At 42.0% G+C, this 15,142-nt stretch overlaps 1 protein-coding gene across 7 annotated transcripts in view; it reads right to left on the reverse strand.

The window, feature by feature from the left end:
* The window catches only part of TBL1XR1 (TBL1X receptor 1), a 166,336-nt gene that overhangs the window by 72,161 nt on the left and 79,033 nt on the right, over nucleotides 1-15,142 (reverse strand). For 2 of the 7 annotated variants that reach the window (XM_038583940.1, XM_038583947.1), the window contains exon 2: nucleotides 11,082-11,145. The exons of 4 other annotated variants lie outside the window; for them this stretch is intronic. The gene's annotated coding sequence lies outside the window, so the exon portion shown is untranslated. Of the gene's footprint in view, nucleotides 1-10,922; nucleotides 11,026-11,081; nucleotides 11,146-15,142 lie in introns of those variants that run through there. One more of the 7 variants, XM_038583945.1, reaches the window with a different exon arrangement.

The following is a 15,142-nucleotide window of genomic DNA, read 5'->3' on the forward strand; positions in this document are numbered from 1 at the left end:
GTTTACACACACAATCTGGCATTCCACCACTGTGGTTCTTTCTCTTCTGGGATCTCCTCCCTCTTTCTCCTGCTGGACTCCCATACTCTACTGCTGCTGCGGTTATTTCCGAATTTGATCTGATTCCTCCTCAAGCCAGTAAGACTGCAGACAAGCCAAGAGGAGCCTGCCTGAAGACCACCACCAGTGAGATGAGAAACTCACCCAAGGGCCATCTTTTTTTTTATTTTTTAAGAAACCACCTCAAGTCCACTTCTACTTGTTTTTGTTTGCTCTACGGTGTCCACATGTTTTTTCACATATTGTCCAGAGGCTGTAGTCAAAATCTGTGGGAGGATTTGTCCAGGAGAAGCCACGACTTCATTTTTAGAATTTTAACTATTTTTCCACTTCAAGAAAAACTGTAATTAACAAATTTCTGTGGGTTTTTTTTTTCCTCCACAAGAGCTTGACTGATCTAGTCCCTTTCGATCCAAAGAGTCAAACTAAACCAAGAAAAGGCTTCTAGGAGCTGAAGATGATGAGAGATGGAGGAGGGAATACTGTAATTCTGTACATGAATCAATGCAAGTCCCAAAGGCATCCCAAGACATGTTTGCAGAACATACCCAAAGAAGCTAAGATTTTGAGACCTTCTGACAAAAGCCACTATTCAGGTTCCACACGAACTCTGAGAGGTGCATGCAAGAAGTAGGCCCAAAGCAGCACAGCAAAGCCTTTGAAAACTGAACTGGCGCTGGAAACGGTGACCGTGCCCATGCAACAGTGAGAACTTGCAGTCTGAACCTAACCACACTGATCACCCGTTATTTAAACAAACAAACAAAACCCATAACATTAGTCTGATAAGATACAATCCAAAATTATTTAATACACAGAATCAGGAAAATCTGACCAATTCTCAAAGAAAAAGACCAGAAGACATAACAATCTCGAGATTATCCAGATGTCAGAATTATCAAAACAAAAATGTTAAGACAGCTATTTTAATCCATCCTACAAAGTAAAGGCCTATATTTGAAATTACAGGAAAGTGAGAAGTTCTCAGAAGTGCAAAATATAAAAAGAACTAAATGGAAACTTTACAGCTGGGAAAAATCTAGGGGGAAAAATGATTTGACAAGATAACAGGTACAGACAAAGGAAAGCAAACACTGAATAGCTGATTTGCCAAAAAAAAAAAAAAAAGAAAAATAACACAAATAGATAAGAAAGGTATCTAAGAAAAATTTCCTAACATTTTGCATCTTTAGCACTAAACAGTAAACAAAACACAAAACCTAGCAATCTCTAACTAAAATGCTTTAGTTTTTATTATTCCATCTCTTCCTGAGCAAGCTCTCATGATTCATCTCTGAAAAATATTCTGATTCTACATAATGTGTATTACACAGAATTTTGAGGAATGCTGGATTACACGAGGACATCGGTTCAAGTCTCGCTCTGTAACTATGACGAAGCATGTGAGATGCCATCACTTCTCTGAGCTTTAATTCCTTCCCGGTAATGACCGAGGACAACTTACTTGGCTTTAAAACGCTGCCCCATTGTTAAGCGTGGGCAGTCAGCTAGGTTCTAACAGGACTCCCGGAGGCCGGGGGCGCCAAGTCACGGCCAACCATGGGGAAGGTCAGAGGCCTGCCCTGGCAGCCCTCCCCGTGAAGCCTCAGCACACTGGTCAGGCCCAAGACAGTGGATGCCATGACCGGAACGACGGGCCAAATCAGGAAGGAGCAGCTCAAGCCCTGGATCCCCGTCCCAGGTAATGAATACTCTCCCCCCTAGTTGACAGCCTTCAATAAAAGATGGAAACCCAACCCCAGGCCAAGGCCTCTCTCCCTGCGGCGTGCAGCCCACGTGCTCCAGTTTCCTCCCGGCCCAGCTCTCACATCTCCAGAGTATGTACTTTCACTTAGTAAACTCTGTTTGTGTCATTCATCCCCTGTGATGTGTGTCTGCCCTTGAATTCTTTCCTGTGACACGACCAAGAATCTCTGGTAATGCCTTTGGAACGGGCTGGGTCTCTCCTCTAGTTCACTTGGCAATACCATGATCTAATTTTAGGAATGCTCTGAGGGTCACTCCTGTTTCCCCAGGTCTTAGCATTAGCCAGATTCTTCACGGCTCTGATTACTTCTGGGAGGTAAGGAGAACCTACAGGTCAGAGAGCTACGACTAGCAAGGTCCAGGGCAACACTGGCAGCAAGCCACAGTGGAAACCACATTATGTAATTCGAAATTTTCTAGCAGTCTCATGAAAATTTTAAAGAGAAACAGGGGGCAATTATTCTACTAAGATTTATGTAACCCAATATATAACCCAATAAAGTATAAAGGATATATGTTTAACCCAAATGTGATCATTTCTTGCAATCAATATTTCAAAATCAAGAATTTACCTTGTCTTCAAAATCTAATGTGCATTTTCCATTTATAGCACATCTTAACTATGACGTGTCATATTTCATGTGCTCAGTATGACATGTCACTAGTGCCTACACCACACACGGCAGGTCTAGCTGTGGAGGTTGAAGGGCAAGGGGAGTGGGACACGATGGCAAACCAGAGCCAAGGTGTCTCAATGAGTCCTATCACACACAAACTACACACTGGGGGTGATAAAAAGGTCAGCCCTACATGGCAGGTAGATCAGAGAAAGTTTGTCTTGAAAACAAATTTCCATCTCTCCTATGAGTAGAGCCTACTATGGGGGGGGGGGGGGGAGGAGGAGGCAGATAAATGACTTACATATCATTTCAAAATATCTGAATTTAAAGTATTTCTTTTTATGAAAGCCACTGCTTACTTCACGCTACCCACAGTTGTGGGGAGGAAATATCTTGTAGGGAATATATTAAAAGGCATTATAAAACAAAATACATTTCTCAATTAAATGGTTTTAAAGGTTAGGGAAGGAAACACAAAATACACTTCAAAAGTACACAATAATCAAATCAAATGCTTTACTGTGAATTAGCTTCTGAAATTTCACCCAAAATATCAAATCTCCCCCCCTTAAATGAAAATAACAAAATCTTTAAATGTACAAATACTGAAATCACTATATTTTTAAGACAGAATTTCTTCTGTTTTGAAAGACAGTATAACAATTTTATTCCTTAACTGTATCTTATGCAAAATAAAGGACAAGTGCTCTTTGCGAGAACCTAGGATCCCACCCCACTTTCACCTTGCCACAGTTCCAGTCTTCTCAGAAGTGCAGACATTCTCAGGAAAGGACAGAACTGTGGAAACAAGACCTGGTTCAGAGCAGACTCTACAGTTTAATGTCTACATGATTATAATAAGCAGGAATAATGGATTTCCTATCTATAAAACAGAGGTATTAACAACCTCACAAGGTTAGAGAGATATTTAAGTAAGATAGATACTTACTCTCTACCCCAGAACACTCACTACTCCTTCCATTTCTGGTCTGATTTTTTTAATCAAAATGCCTTTCAGTGTCTCCTATACATTTAACGTATTTCTATGTAATCTGTTCTAAATTTGTAAACCCTTACGTTCTAAGTCATTTTTTAAATGTATCAGATTACAGGGGCGCCTGGGTGGCTCCGTGGGTTAAGCGCCCAACTCTGGGTGGCGGCTCAGGTCATGATCTCAGGGTCGTCAGTTCAAGACCTGCACGGGGCCCCACAGGGCGTGGAACCTGCTCAAGCGTGTCTCTCTCTCTCTCTCTCCTGGAGTCTCCTTCCGCCCCTCCCCCGCTCACTGGCTCGCTCTTCAAATAAAAAGTATCAGATTTATAATGAACTCAAAATGATCCCATTAAACATCTGACTGGAAATAAACATCAAATCAGACTGTCCTTTACATAAGACAGTGACATAAGAACTGTAATGTCTTTTTTTTTTTGTTTTTTTTAAAGATCCTCCTTATAGGAGGAAACCAGTAATTACAGAGAAGGAGAGAAAACAGTCATCGTGAAGGATCTCTGTTCCAATGAACCAGGGAAAAACAATCAAAAGCTATGAAAGTAACTGGCTTTCAAAAGGCAAAATGTGGAGAAGAGAACAAGCAGCACCTATTTAAACCGGAAATTCTAGTCTTCTACATACCAAACTTTACTAAGCTTATTTCTTTTGGGAGCAAAAACTTAAAACTTAAGTAAGAAAAAAATGTATCACTATCCACTAGAAAGATGCATGGATTGATGAAAGGAAGGAAGGATGGAAAAAAAACAGACTCCTAATGGCTTCAATACACACAAGAAACTTGCAACGGCCTGCAGTTTCAAGGGTTATGGCTAGGTTGCTAATATGAAAGCATGTGGCCCAACTCTGAATGTGCTAGAATCTAGAAGACTGAATTCAACATAGTCTGGACAGCTTGAAAAGTTGAGATACTTAAAAGTAAGGTCAGAAAACAATCAGGGATAGGACACTCTTGCTTTTAACCTCATTCCATCCGCCACCCATCCTTCTACCTCGATGTGGGTTTTAAATTTTTGCTCTCACTCTATTCTGGGTTCCTTGACATAGGAAGAGAGCTAGATTTTGTTTCTGGTTGCATGATGCCTATGTTAAGAACCTATGGAACAGATACCAGAATCACGTGAAGCATGAAGATAAATTTCCAAACAAGAGCAAACCACCATAACAAGTTCTACCATTACATTTAATGTAATGGCTTACATCCATGTAAGAATCCAAGCTTTCTTTCTTTGACTTTCAGATGATAGATAACCACAATCTCTCAGGTCCCATTTTAGTTATAAAAGCCTCACATCAATAACCATCCTCCAATGGTAAAGATATGGGGTATCCACTGAATATAACTCCAACGCATATATGCTCTGCTTTTCTGAGTTTATCTTTTTAAGTTTGTAATAAAAGATAAACCATACATTTTCAAAGAGACAAGTGCTCAGACATATACAAAGGCCTAAGTCCTTCTGAAAGAAACTGAGCCTTTTGCAGCTTCATCCATTACGGGTTGGGGTGGGGGTGGGGGTATCCGTGAAGATTAAGTTTTTCAATGTAACCATTTTACTACTGATTGGAAAATGAGTTCTCCAGAGGTATAAATTCTCAACCAAAAGAAAATAAATACTTCACACGATGCCATCTATATGGCAATGCCATTCATTCTTCCCATTTAGTAACACCATTTCAAAATTACAGGACAGCGAAAGATGTAATAAATAATGACAATGAATTTTCCTGCAATGAAAGGAACAAATTCGTTTAGAGATGAGATAATCAAAAAGTAGGTACTAAAAGGGAACAGATCACTGGCTCCTCAATATGCACTACGCTGCTTCTTGCGAGATCCTTCTTGGGAGGGTCACAACTCCGGCGCCTTATCTTCAATCTAGCAAGCCATAACTTACTTTTACCAGCTCTCTTAAGACAATCAAGTTCTGGGAGGATAGATGCTAACCAAACACACTTGACCAGTTTATGAATGAGAAGAATGATTTACTAACACAGAGAAATGTGACTGCAGCCCGGAACAGTCACTGGTGCAACAGGTGCAACAGCACCAGGTCCCCATTTCCTCAGCACTCAACCTTCCGGAGGAACCAAGCAGCTTCTTTCCACAAACACAGGCTCGCTGAGGGAGGAGCTGCTGAGGAGCCGGTGCCCTCCGCACCTCAGAGCAGGACTCTACCAGGGCGGACAGGGAGCCGGGAGACCAATTACTCCAGCGTCCTTGCCCCTGGAGCGGAACGACTCAGAGGCATATTCTATTCTGTCTCCCAGAGGGAGCCGCAGCATCTGAGCCCCAACCACCCACAACAAGGACCTACTTTGTAAGGCCTCTGTCTGTACTGGCCTCTTTATCTGACAGCCCGGCCCGCCCCTACAGGAACTCTCCGGGGTCACTTTTCAAGTGAAATAGAGTTGTCTCAAGGGTATGATTCCATGAAAATCAAATCTAAGACAACTGGTCAGTGTGGTTCTTTTCTGGGTAGGAAAATCTTGTTGTTAAACCAAACGATTTTTAAGAAGTTGTGTGATGACTACAGAATCAGAACAAGAGAAAATAGGAGGTCTGAAGGACTGGTCAAAAGATTTGATAGATAATCTTGTTTTCAAGAAAACCTATCTTTTAAACAGTTCAAAGAAAAAGATAAACAATACTAAAACATACAAAAAGATGCAAATTTGAAGTACAGTGAGATACCATTTCTGATCTAACAGATTAAAAATATGCACACACCCCTATGTATTTATACTCAAAAAGTTCTGCCCATCCACTGTTTACAATGAGTAAACAGGCACCCTAATCCATTGCTGGAAGGAATATAAGATGTCATAAAACCTAAGGGAATTTGGCAAATTGCCTAAAACAAAAACAAAAACAAAAACAAATCCCTATTTATGATCATACCTAAAACTCCCACTCTTCAAACAGATATGATACATCCATGTACTGGACTACCAGACAGCCATCAAAAGGAATGAGGACGGACTCTATATAGTGCTAGAAGGTGATCGCCAGGGGCTCCTGGGGCTCAGCTGGTTAAGCGTCTGCCGGCGGCTCAGCTCATGATCTCGGGGTCCTGGGATCGAGCCCCACATCAGACTCCTGGCTCAGCAGAGTCTGCTTCTCCTTCTGCCCTTCACCCTATTCCTGCTTTCTTTCTCTTTCTCGCTTTCAAATAAATACATAAAATATTTTTTAAAAAGATGATCTCCAATATAAATACATGCATGAGTTTTCTTATATATTTTTTAAATTAACAATATAGATAAAACTGATTACCTAGAAGGGGAGTAAGAAAATACAAAGGTACCTTATTTCGAAGTAACATAAATGTTTTATATATAATCAAAACAAAACTAAACCAAAATATTCAAATTCTAAATACTAAAAATTAAATGAAACAAATGGACCTGACTATATATAACAAGATGGCAGAAAAATGAAGCAGATTTAGTTCAAGTACTATAGAACATAATACTCTGTAAACCCTGGCAGGACACAGGCCAAAAAAGCTGTTTTTAGGAACCATATTAGTGGTACTGGTTTAAATATATAAATATATATTAAGATAAAAACCATATAATAGTTCTATATGCATTTTATATATTTACATATTTCTATCTTACAGGTTTCATTTATATAGTCTATATTATTTTAATATATTCATATTACACTTATACTTAATAAAACATAATATTATAAATATATTTTACAAAGGTTTTTATAAAAGCCAACTTAAAAAGGCTCCTTTGGCCAAGACCATCTGAACATCATAATAAGAGTAAAAACTGCAATGTAGTCAACATATGAAATAAAATATTTAAATCCATAAGATCAATGGCACTTTAAAAAAATCCTCATTGGTCTACTTTTCCAAGACTCTAGGAAACAACCAGTAACTTTGAAAACTGGTAAATAAAGGAGTGAATCAAGTATTCAGTATGCCTTTCCTATGCAAACTGTGTAACCAAGTATCAGAATAACCAAGTATCTTATGAGGGAAGTTTCTCTCCACAGATCCTAAATAAAGCCCTGACATATTTGGGATAGCAACATCTTGAATGTTCTCACGGAAATAAGAGATCTAGGCAATGGGCAGCAGTCACCTAATATCACAACAAGAGACAATTAAAAAGGGTACTTCTTCATGGAGTACTTAAGCACCTCCTTATGAAATATTCTGTTACCCTCACACCAAAAATAAAGTAGGAAAAACCTGAATTAGATCAAGCTCTCAGATATAACTACTGATCTGCAAGAAAGAGAGGCTCTTTACTGTAGGGATGCAATTAACACAACAGACTGAGGAAACCTCACATGGCAAATAAACTAACTGGGAAAAAACGAAGTAAGTAAAGAGGTAGAAGAGTAAGATGTACATACCAACCAAATGTATGGATTTTGTTTCGATTTTGCAGAAACGTTATTTATGAGCAAATGAGGAAAACTTAAACTAAATGACTATTTAGTGCTAGTAAGAAATTATCATCATAATCTCATATCCATTAAAATGTTCACTACCCTCCCCCAAGAAAAAGAAAAAAAAAGGACAAAGAACATCACAGAAAATAAGAAAGTATTGGAAAGAATGTGGAGAAAGATAAATCAGAACCCCTGTGCACTTTGGTGGGAATGGAAAATAGTGCAACCACTCTGGAAAACTGTGTGCAGGTTCCCCTATGATCCAGCAGTCTCATTTCTGGGTTTATACCCAAAAGAAGTGAAAGCAAAATTCTGAAGAAATATTTGTACACGCAAGTGCACTGCAGCATTATTCACAACAGCCAAAGATGGAAGCAACGGGAATTTCACTGACAAATCAATAAAGAAAATACAGTATATGCATATAATGGAATACTCAACCTTTAGAAAGAAAGAAATGGTGTCACATGCTGCATGTCACAAAACTGATGAACCCAGAAGACATTACGTGAATAAGCCAGTGACAAGACAAAGACTGTAGGAGTCCACTTACACTGTGTAAAGTCGCTAACACAATCAAACTCATAAAACCAAAACTAAAATAAAATGGTTGGTTGTTGCCAGTTGCTGTTAAAAGGGGGAAATGGAGGTTTTTGTTCAAAGGGTATTAGTTTTATAAGATGAAAAAGTGTACATCTAAAAATGTTTAAGGTAACACATTTTATGGTTTTTACTATAATTCTTCAGAACTATATTTAAATCGCTTTTTAAATTAAAAAATGCCAATTTTAAAGTGTGATAATGGTATTGTGGTATATATATTTTTAAATAGTCTGTATCTTGCATAGACACACATACTTACATAGATCATGAATGAAATCATATGCTACATGTACTAGCTCTAAAATAACTGGGGGGAAAGGGTGGAGGGAAACAGGAGAACCAGGTGGTTAAAAATGAAACAAAATTGGTGGCTACTGCAGCTGGGACAGAGCTGGGTCAGAGTTCATGATGCTAGTCTGTCTTCTTCAGTGTATGTTTGAAAACGTGCACAACATAAAAAGCTCAAATAATAACATACATTTGTTGGCCAATGCGTTTTATGAATACCATGAGGTATTTACAGAAAACAGTACACAACATTTATTTAGGAAAGTAGCTGTAAATCATAATGACGTAAGGTGCAATTGGAGTTAAAATAACTTGTATCTAGGCAAGTAAAGAGTAAGTAAAAAAAGACTATTACAAATCCCTCATCCTTATTTATATCACAAAGTTGAGAGTAGGGACATTCCCCAGGGCTAGGTATACATTCCCACAAAGCATTCCTTTATGGCATTTTCAGGGGAAAAAACACAAGATACTACATAGCACAGGTTTAACTAAAAACTGGGCATTTGTCAGGTTCATGAGAAAACTCCCACTGTGAACCAACACCTACAAATGTACTAGCACATCAGGCAAATGTGTACAAATGGCTGTGGTGTCCTCAGCTGCTATATTCTTGGCCTTCTTCATCTCTAACACTGACACTTATTTAGAACTAACATATATGAACATAAATCTCTGCGATCATGACATAAAAATGATTTCAGGACTTGTCAACAAAACTGGCAAATGTGTTGGAAATCATCTGACGTGAAATACCGGTAGTCTATGAGCTGTTCCAAAAACAACACAATGTGTAGTCTCTGCGAGGGGGACCCTGAAAAATTTACTTGAAGATAAGCACCTCCGGGAGGGAGCCAGCTGCGCTGCACCTGCACCTCAGGTACCCACTGGCCTGCACCATGGATTCTCATGGGTGACCTGCCACCAACAGTTAAGGCTCCAACCGTCAAGAGAACCAACAGGTTTCAAATGTGAACTTTAAACACAAAGCCGGGAGCAGGTAACCCCAAGGATGGAGCTGATTTACCAGCAGAGCTGTTTCTTGCATAAGAAACGGTAACGCTCCAGAGGAAACAGCAGATTCAGCAACGGTTAGAGTCGCCCAAGCGCCCTGAAGAGGCCAGCGAGGGCTCCTAAGTTAATGAAGAGCCTCGGCATCCTGCCTGCTGGCTAGGGCCGCACCAAAAATTCTTAATTTCCTTAACATTTTCCATTAACTGCTGAGAAAGAACGGGAAAGGGGAGAGGAAACCTTCTTACCAACATACTGAAAAGTCCATCTCCAAAATGAATCATTTCCTAGGAATATGTTCAGAGAGAACTCATCTCACCCACTTATCCTGGTTCTAGTTAGTTTTTAGTAGCTTTAGTTTCAGACTGATTTCCCACCAAGTTATGTGAGCCTTCATCGGTTTCTACAGCTACCTGATTTAATGTGGAAAACAAAAATGTGATTAAGTAAAGATAACTTAAAAACCTAATAATGCACTGTAGAAAATACTTTGAAATAAATTATTGTTAAGCAACTAATTGTAAAAAACCCAAAAAGTAAAAATTCATTTGTCTACTATTTATTTATTGAACTCGACAATACATACCAAGAGCATTAGGTAAGGAATTACTTTTTGTGTGGGAGAATCATGGTGATTTTAGTCAACGGCAGTGAGCTCGCTTAGGCTACGGGAGAATAAACCTGAGAAACGGAGTCCGATTCTGTCATCTAATTTTACAGGAGTCCTTGCCAAAGTCACCCAGGGCACCTGCAGAGGGAAGGGCGGCCTCAGCTCCCGCACGGACTCTTACTCCACGGGGAAGGCGGCTAAGGTGGGCGTTCCAAGAGTGACAACGGTTCTCCTGAAAATCGTTCCTTCGCTGAAAGCAGAATTTTAGCCATTTAACTGCCCATTAGCTATAAACGTTAAGATAAATACGATATGCAAAAAGGCTGTTTTGGTGAGATGACTGACAAGCACAAGAGCTGCTACTGATGCTACAGCCTGAGTCTAACAAGAAGGTTCTAGTCGCAAACCGGAGCCGGCTGGTTCAAGCCTGGGGTCGAGCCCCGGGGCGGCGGGCCGGGGGCCTAAGCCGCGGGTGACGGGGTCTCCAAGGGAAGGGGCCCCCTTTTCCTTTTCTAACTAAACAGTCAAAAATTACCTTCGGGACCTTACACGGCACATGCTGCAAAACACTCTCCCTACTCTGGGCGCACAGACGCATTTCGCCAAACCGGGAGAAACTACAAGTCCTTCCCAGGTGCTCACAGCAAGACGAGAAAGCGACCGGAGACGAGCGCCGTTCGGGTGGGCAGCTTACCATTGGCCGGGCATTGAGGTGGGGACGCGGCTGGGGTCCGGGCCGCCGGTCACAGCTGCTGACGCTGAGGAAAAGGAAAGTAAGCTATTCAGTGCGCCCTCCAGCAAGCGGCCGCGCCCGAGCTCACGGGCAGCTTCCGGGCCGAGCCGACCCGCCGCCGCTGCTCACCCGGTCCCCGGGCCTTACCGGGCCGGCGGCGGGGGCACGACGCGCACTGCCAGTGCCACGCCGGCGCCACGGGGCCCGGGGCCGGGCTCGCTGCCCGCAGGGACCGCGGGAGCTCACGGCCCGGCAGCCAGGAGCCGCCGCCGAGGCCCCGAGCTCCGGTGCACAGGCCTCGCCCGCCGTCCCAAGCCTGAGTCCCAGGCCGACCCCGGGACCCGAGGGGGCCGTGGCGGCCGAGGCGGTCGTGGGGGCCGTGGTGGCTGAGGTGGCCATGGTAGCCGAGGGGGCCGAAGGGGCTGAGGTGGCCGTGGGGGCCGAGGCGGTCGTGGGGGCCGTGGCGGCCGTGGGGGCCGAGGCGGCTGAGGTGGCCGTGGTAGCCGAGGGGGCCGAAGGGGCTGAGGTGGCCGTGGGGGCCGAGGCGGTCGTGGGGGCCGTGGCGGCCGTGGGGGCCGAGGGGGCCGTGGTGGCCGAGGGGGCCGAGGGGTCCGAGGTGGCCGTGGGGGCCGTGGCGGCCGTGGCCCCGAGAAGGGGCAGCGGGGCTTCACCTGCTACCCCGATCCAGTGAATTCAGGGAGCAGACCCGAGAGCGAGCGCTAAGCACAGGCGGAATCGCGGGGCTGCGCTCCCGTCGCACGCTCACGGCCGGCTCAGGGCCAGGCCCCGCCGGAGCACCGAGCACCGAGCACCGAGCACCGCCGCAGGGCCCCCGGGCATCGGCTCCTCCTCCGGGACGGGAGCCCAAGGCCTGGGAACCACAGCGGCGCTCAGGGAGCAGGGCGCCCGCCGAGCCGACCGGCCGCGGGGCGCCGGGACACCGCAGCGCACAGCCCTTCTCGTACCTACTGCAGACCCGCTCCGGGGACATCACGACGGAGGCCGAACAACAACCAGGGCGCCGCCAGGCTCTGCTTACCTCCGGGCCATCTGTCACAGACATCGATTGTTCTAGCATACAGATTTCATGAATCTCTGAGCTATAAGCTATCCAGGGCCACTTGTTATCCAAAAATCGGCGGAGTGCCCGTGTATCAGAGACAAGTTCTGGCACACGCATCCATTCTATTTATTTATGAATGATTAGCATGTGCTCCTGAATTACATACATTTTGCAACACAGAAAACACAAGTAAAAAACAAAGATGTGTGCCTTTATGTCAAGTACGCTTCTTGATAATCTCTTATATTCTTAACCATCTTCTAAAATGATTCGATTGTGGCAGGTGAAAACCTCATTTTACTAACTTGAGTATCCATCCGCTCTACCATTATCTTGTTTCCTATTCTTATTTATATTCTTATATTCAGGGTTTTTTTTTTTTTTTTTTAGGAATCTTTAAATTATTAGTCTGTTTTGTGGGGTCTGCTTGAAACTAGATCATATAAGCCATAAATCTACATAATCAAACACAAGTAAACTTATAAAACTAAGCTCAGACACATGGCAGTTGCCAGAAACGGAGCAAAGGACTTGGAGTGCTCCTACTACTTTGTGGAGCTCCCACTCCTCCAAATCCCTTTATGTGCCCCTGAGACACGACTTCCTGATATCAGGGCTGAATAAGGGTGCAAATTTGAACCCCTATGTTAAATATCAGTAACATTTAATTTTTAAAAATATAAAATGATCCTAAACAGACTAAGAGCTCTGTACCCCAATGGATACTTGTTTTCAACTACCAGGATGTACACACAAACCTCAACACAGAAACTCACACAAATCTTACTGCCTTTGGAAGATTCTAAATTAGATCATCGCAGTGGCTGGTCTTTCTTGTTCCTCCCCTGCTTGGTTCTCTTCTCTTACTTTTCTGTGATTACCGAATCTTTCTTTCATCACACTCCTAGAGGTTTCTAATCTCAGTTTTCTCTGGTTAGCCTTTCTCTAGTTTTGTTTTCTTCATTGATTCGTTTGGCTTTTCTTTTTAGATTATACCTCCTTAAGGGAAAGGGTCGTAATAGTAATTTAATAAACATTTAAGTAGTTAAAAAAATATCTGATCCTAGGAATCAAAGGGTGAATAAATCGGTGGAAAATAGCATGTCAACAGGTATGTCATTTGCACATACAATATAATCTGAAAAACTGAGGCATTCCTTTCAAAAAATTTTATTTCTTTATTCCAGAGAAAGAGAGAGAGAGAGAGAGAGAGAGCGCGAGAGCGCGCACGAGCCTGCCTGTGAGCATGAGTGGGGAGAGGGGACGTGGGAGAGAATCGCAAGCAGACTCCCCACTGAGCAGGAGCTCGACGTGGGGCTCCATCTCACCACCCTGCGACCATGACCTGAGCCAAAACCAAGAGTCGGACGACGCTTAACCAACTGGGCCACCCAGGAACTCCTAAATGGAGGAGTTTCTAATATACACATATATAATATTGTAAAATATAATTATAAATAAATATATATATATGTTTAATAAATAAATAAATGCTGGGCCATATTTTGGATTCTACATTAGCTGCTTTCCTAAGCAACTCCTTTAGCCATACCCTGGCCATTGTGGAGTGTGTTTATAAAGCATACCACACAACTCTTCAGCTTATAAAATGAATTATCTGAATTTTAAAAGATAGAATTATATATTCTACAAAAGAATTACAGAAATCTAAAGTGTATTTAAGATAATCTCATAGAACGTATATTAAAACTACTTGTACTAAAGTAATTCAAGTTGTCCTAAAGAATCAAAATGTGTATCCTTTACACTTGCCTTTACAATCTCACTTGCCAAACATCTCCCACTCTTGCCATGGCCTGTCACCAGTCCCCCTGTTCTCTGCACACGCTGGCTGCCATGACATACCCCATCATCAACCAGGAATTTCCTCCTACTATCGTTCTGGCCACAAACCTATCCCATCTCTTTCAAGGTTCAGCCCAAATGAGCTTCTGCCCTTGAGACGAAATGAGCCTCCTTTATTCCTCCTCCTGTAGTGCCTTATTCTCTTATCATGTCTCCCCTACCAGACTTCCAGAGACCAGGGACTTGTTTGTTCACCTTGCTCGTCCACAGGAGAACTAAGAGAACGAAGAATAGTGCACAGAATGTACACAGTTCTTAAGATCCATAAGTATTGTAATATTCATAATATAATGCGGGAATAGGTACGTACATATTTGAAAATAAAACACAAGAGACTATTACAGCATAAATAAATCAAACTGGTAAGGGTGAACTTAACGGTGGATTTTCATTTTAAAAATGTTTAGGAGAGCCAAGCTATAAACCAGTATTTTTAGTACCACTTCCAGGAAGTGGCAAATAAAGACTGATATTTTGACATTAAAAGAAAACTCAAGAGCATGTGATCAATTATATTATAAAATTAGTGTGAAAGGATCACCCACTTTGTATACTACTACATCAACTAAACCCATCTGCATTACTTTTTGTGATGCAATCAAGGTTTGCGGGCTTTGGTTTTGTATCCAAATAAAAAGCTTTGCTTTTACAATCTATATTTCAGAACATTTTACCTGAAGTAGATGAAGTATTAATTTTAGAATAGGATTTCAGCATAGAAATAGACACTGCTAACTCAGCAGACATCTTCTAAAATCTACCACCTACACATAATTAGGAGAATTTATTTTTTAAGATGCAAAAATCCTTTAAAATTCAAAATTACTAACCTGCAGTCTCTAGAAGTAAATTTACTTGATTTATAGATTTCTTGAAAAGCTAATGGATTGTGGGTTCTTTCCCTAGGGAAAGGTGCAAGCAAAACAAAAATGGACTTATAATCTTAAAGTAGCAACATAACCTAATCTAGAACCTAGCTGCCAGAAACAAATCCAAGAAATTGTACCTGGTATCCTTAAAAAATAGAAATTGCAAATGAATTTAAATTTAAAGAATTGGGGAAAATCATCCCAAGAATTAAGAGAAAAATGTA

The sequence above is a fragment of the Canis lupus genome, chromosome 34 (genome assembly GCF_011100685.1).
Source record: "Canis lupus familiaris isolate Mischka breed German Shepherd chromosome 34, alternate assembly UU_Cfam_GSD_1.0, whole genome shotgun sequence".
Taxonomy (NCBI): Eukaryota; Metazoa; Chordata; class Mammalia; order Carnivora; family Canidae; genus Canis; species Canis lupus.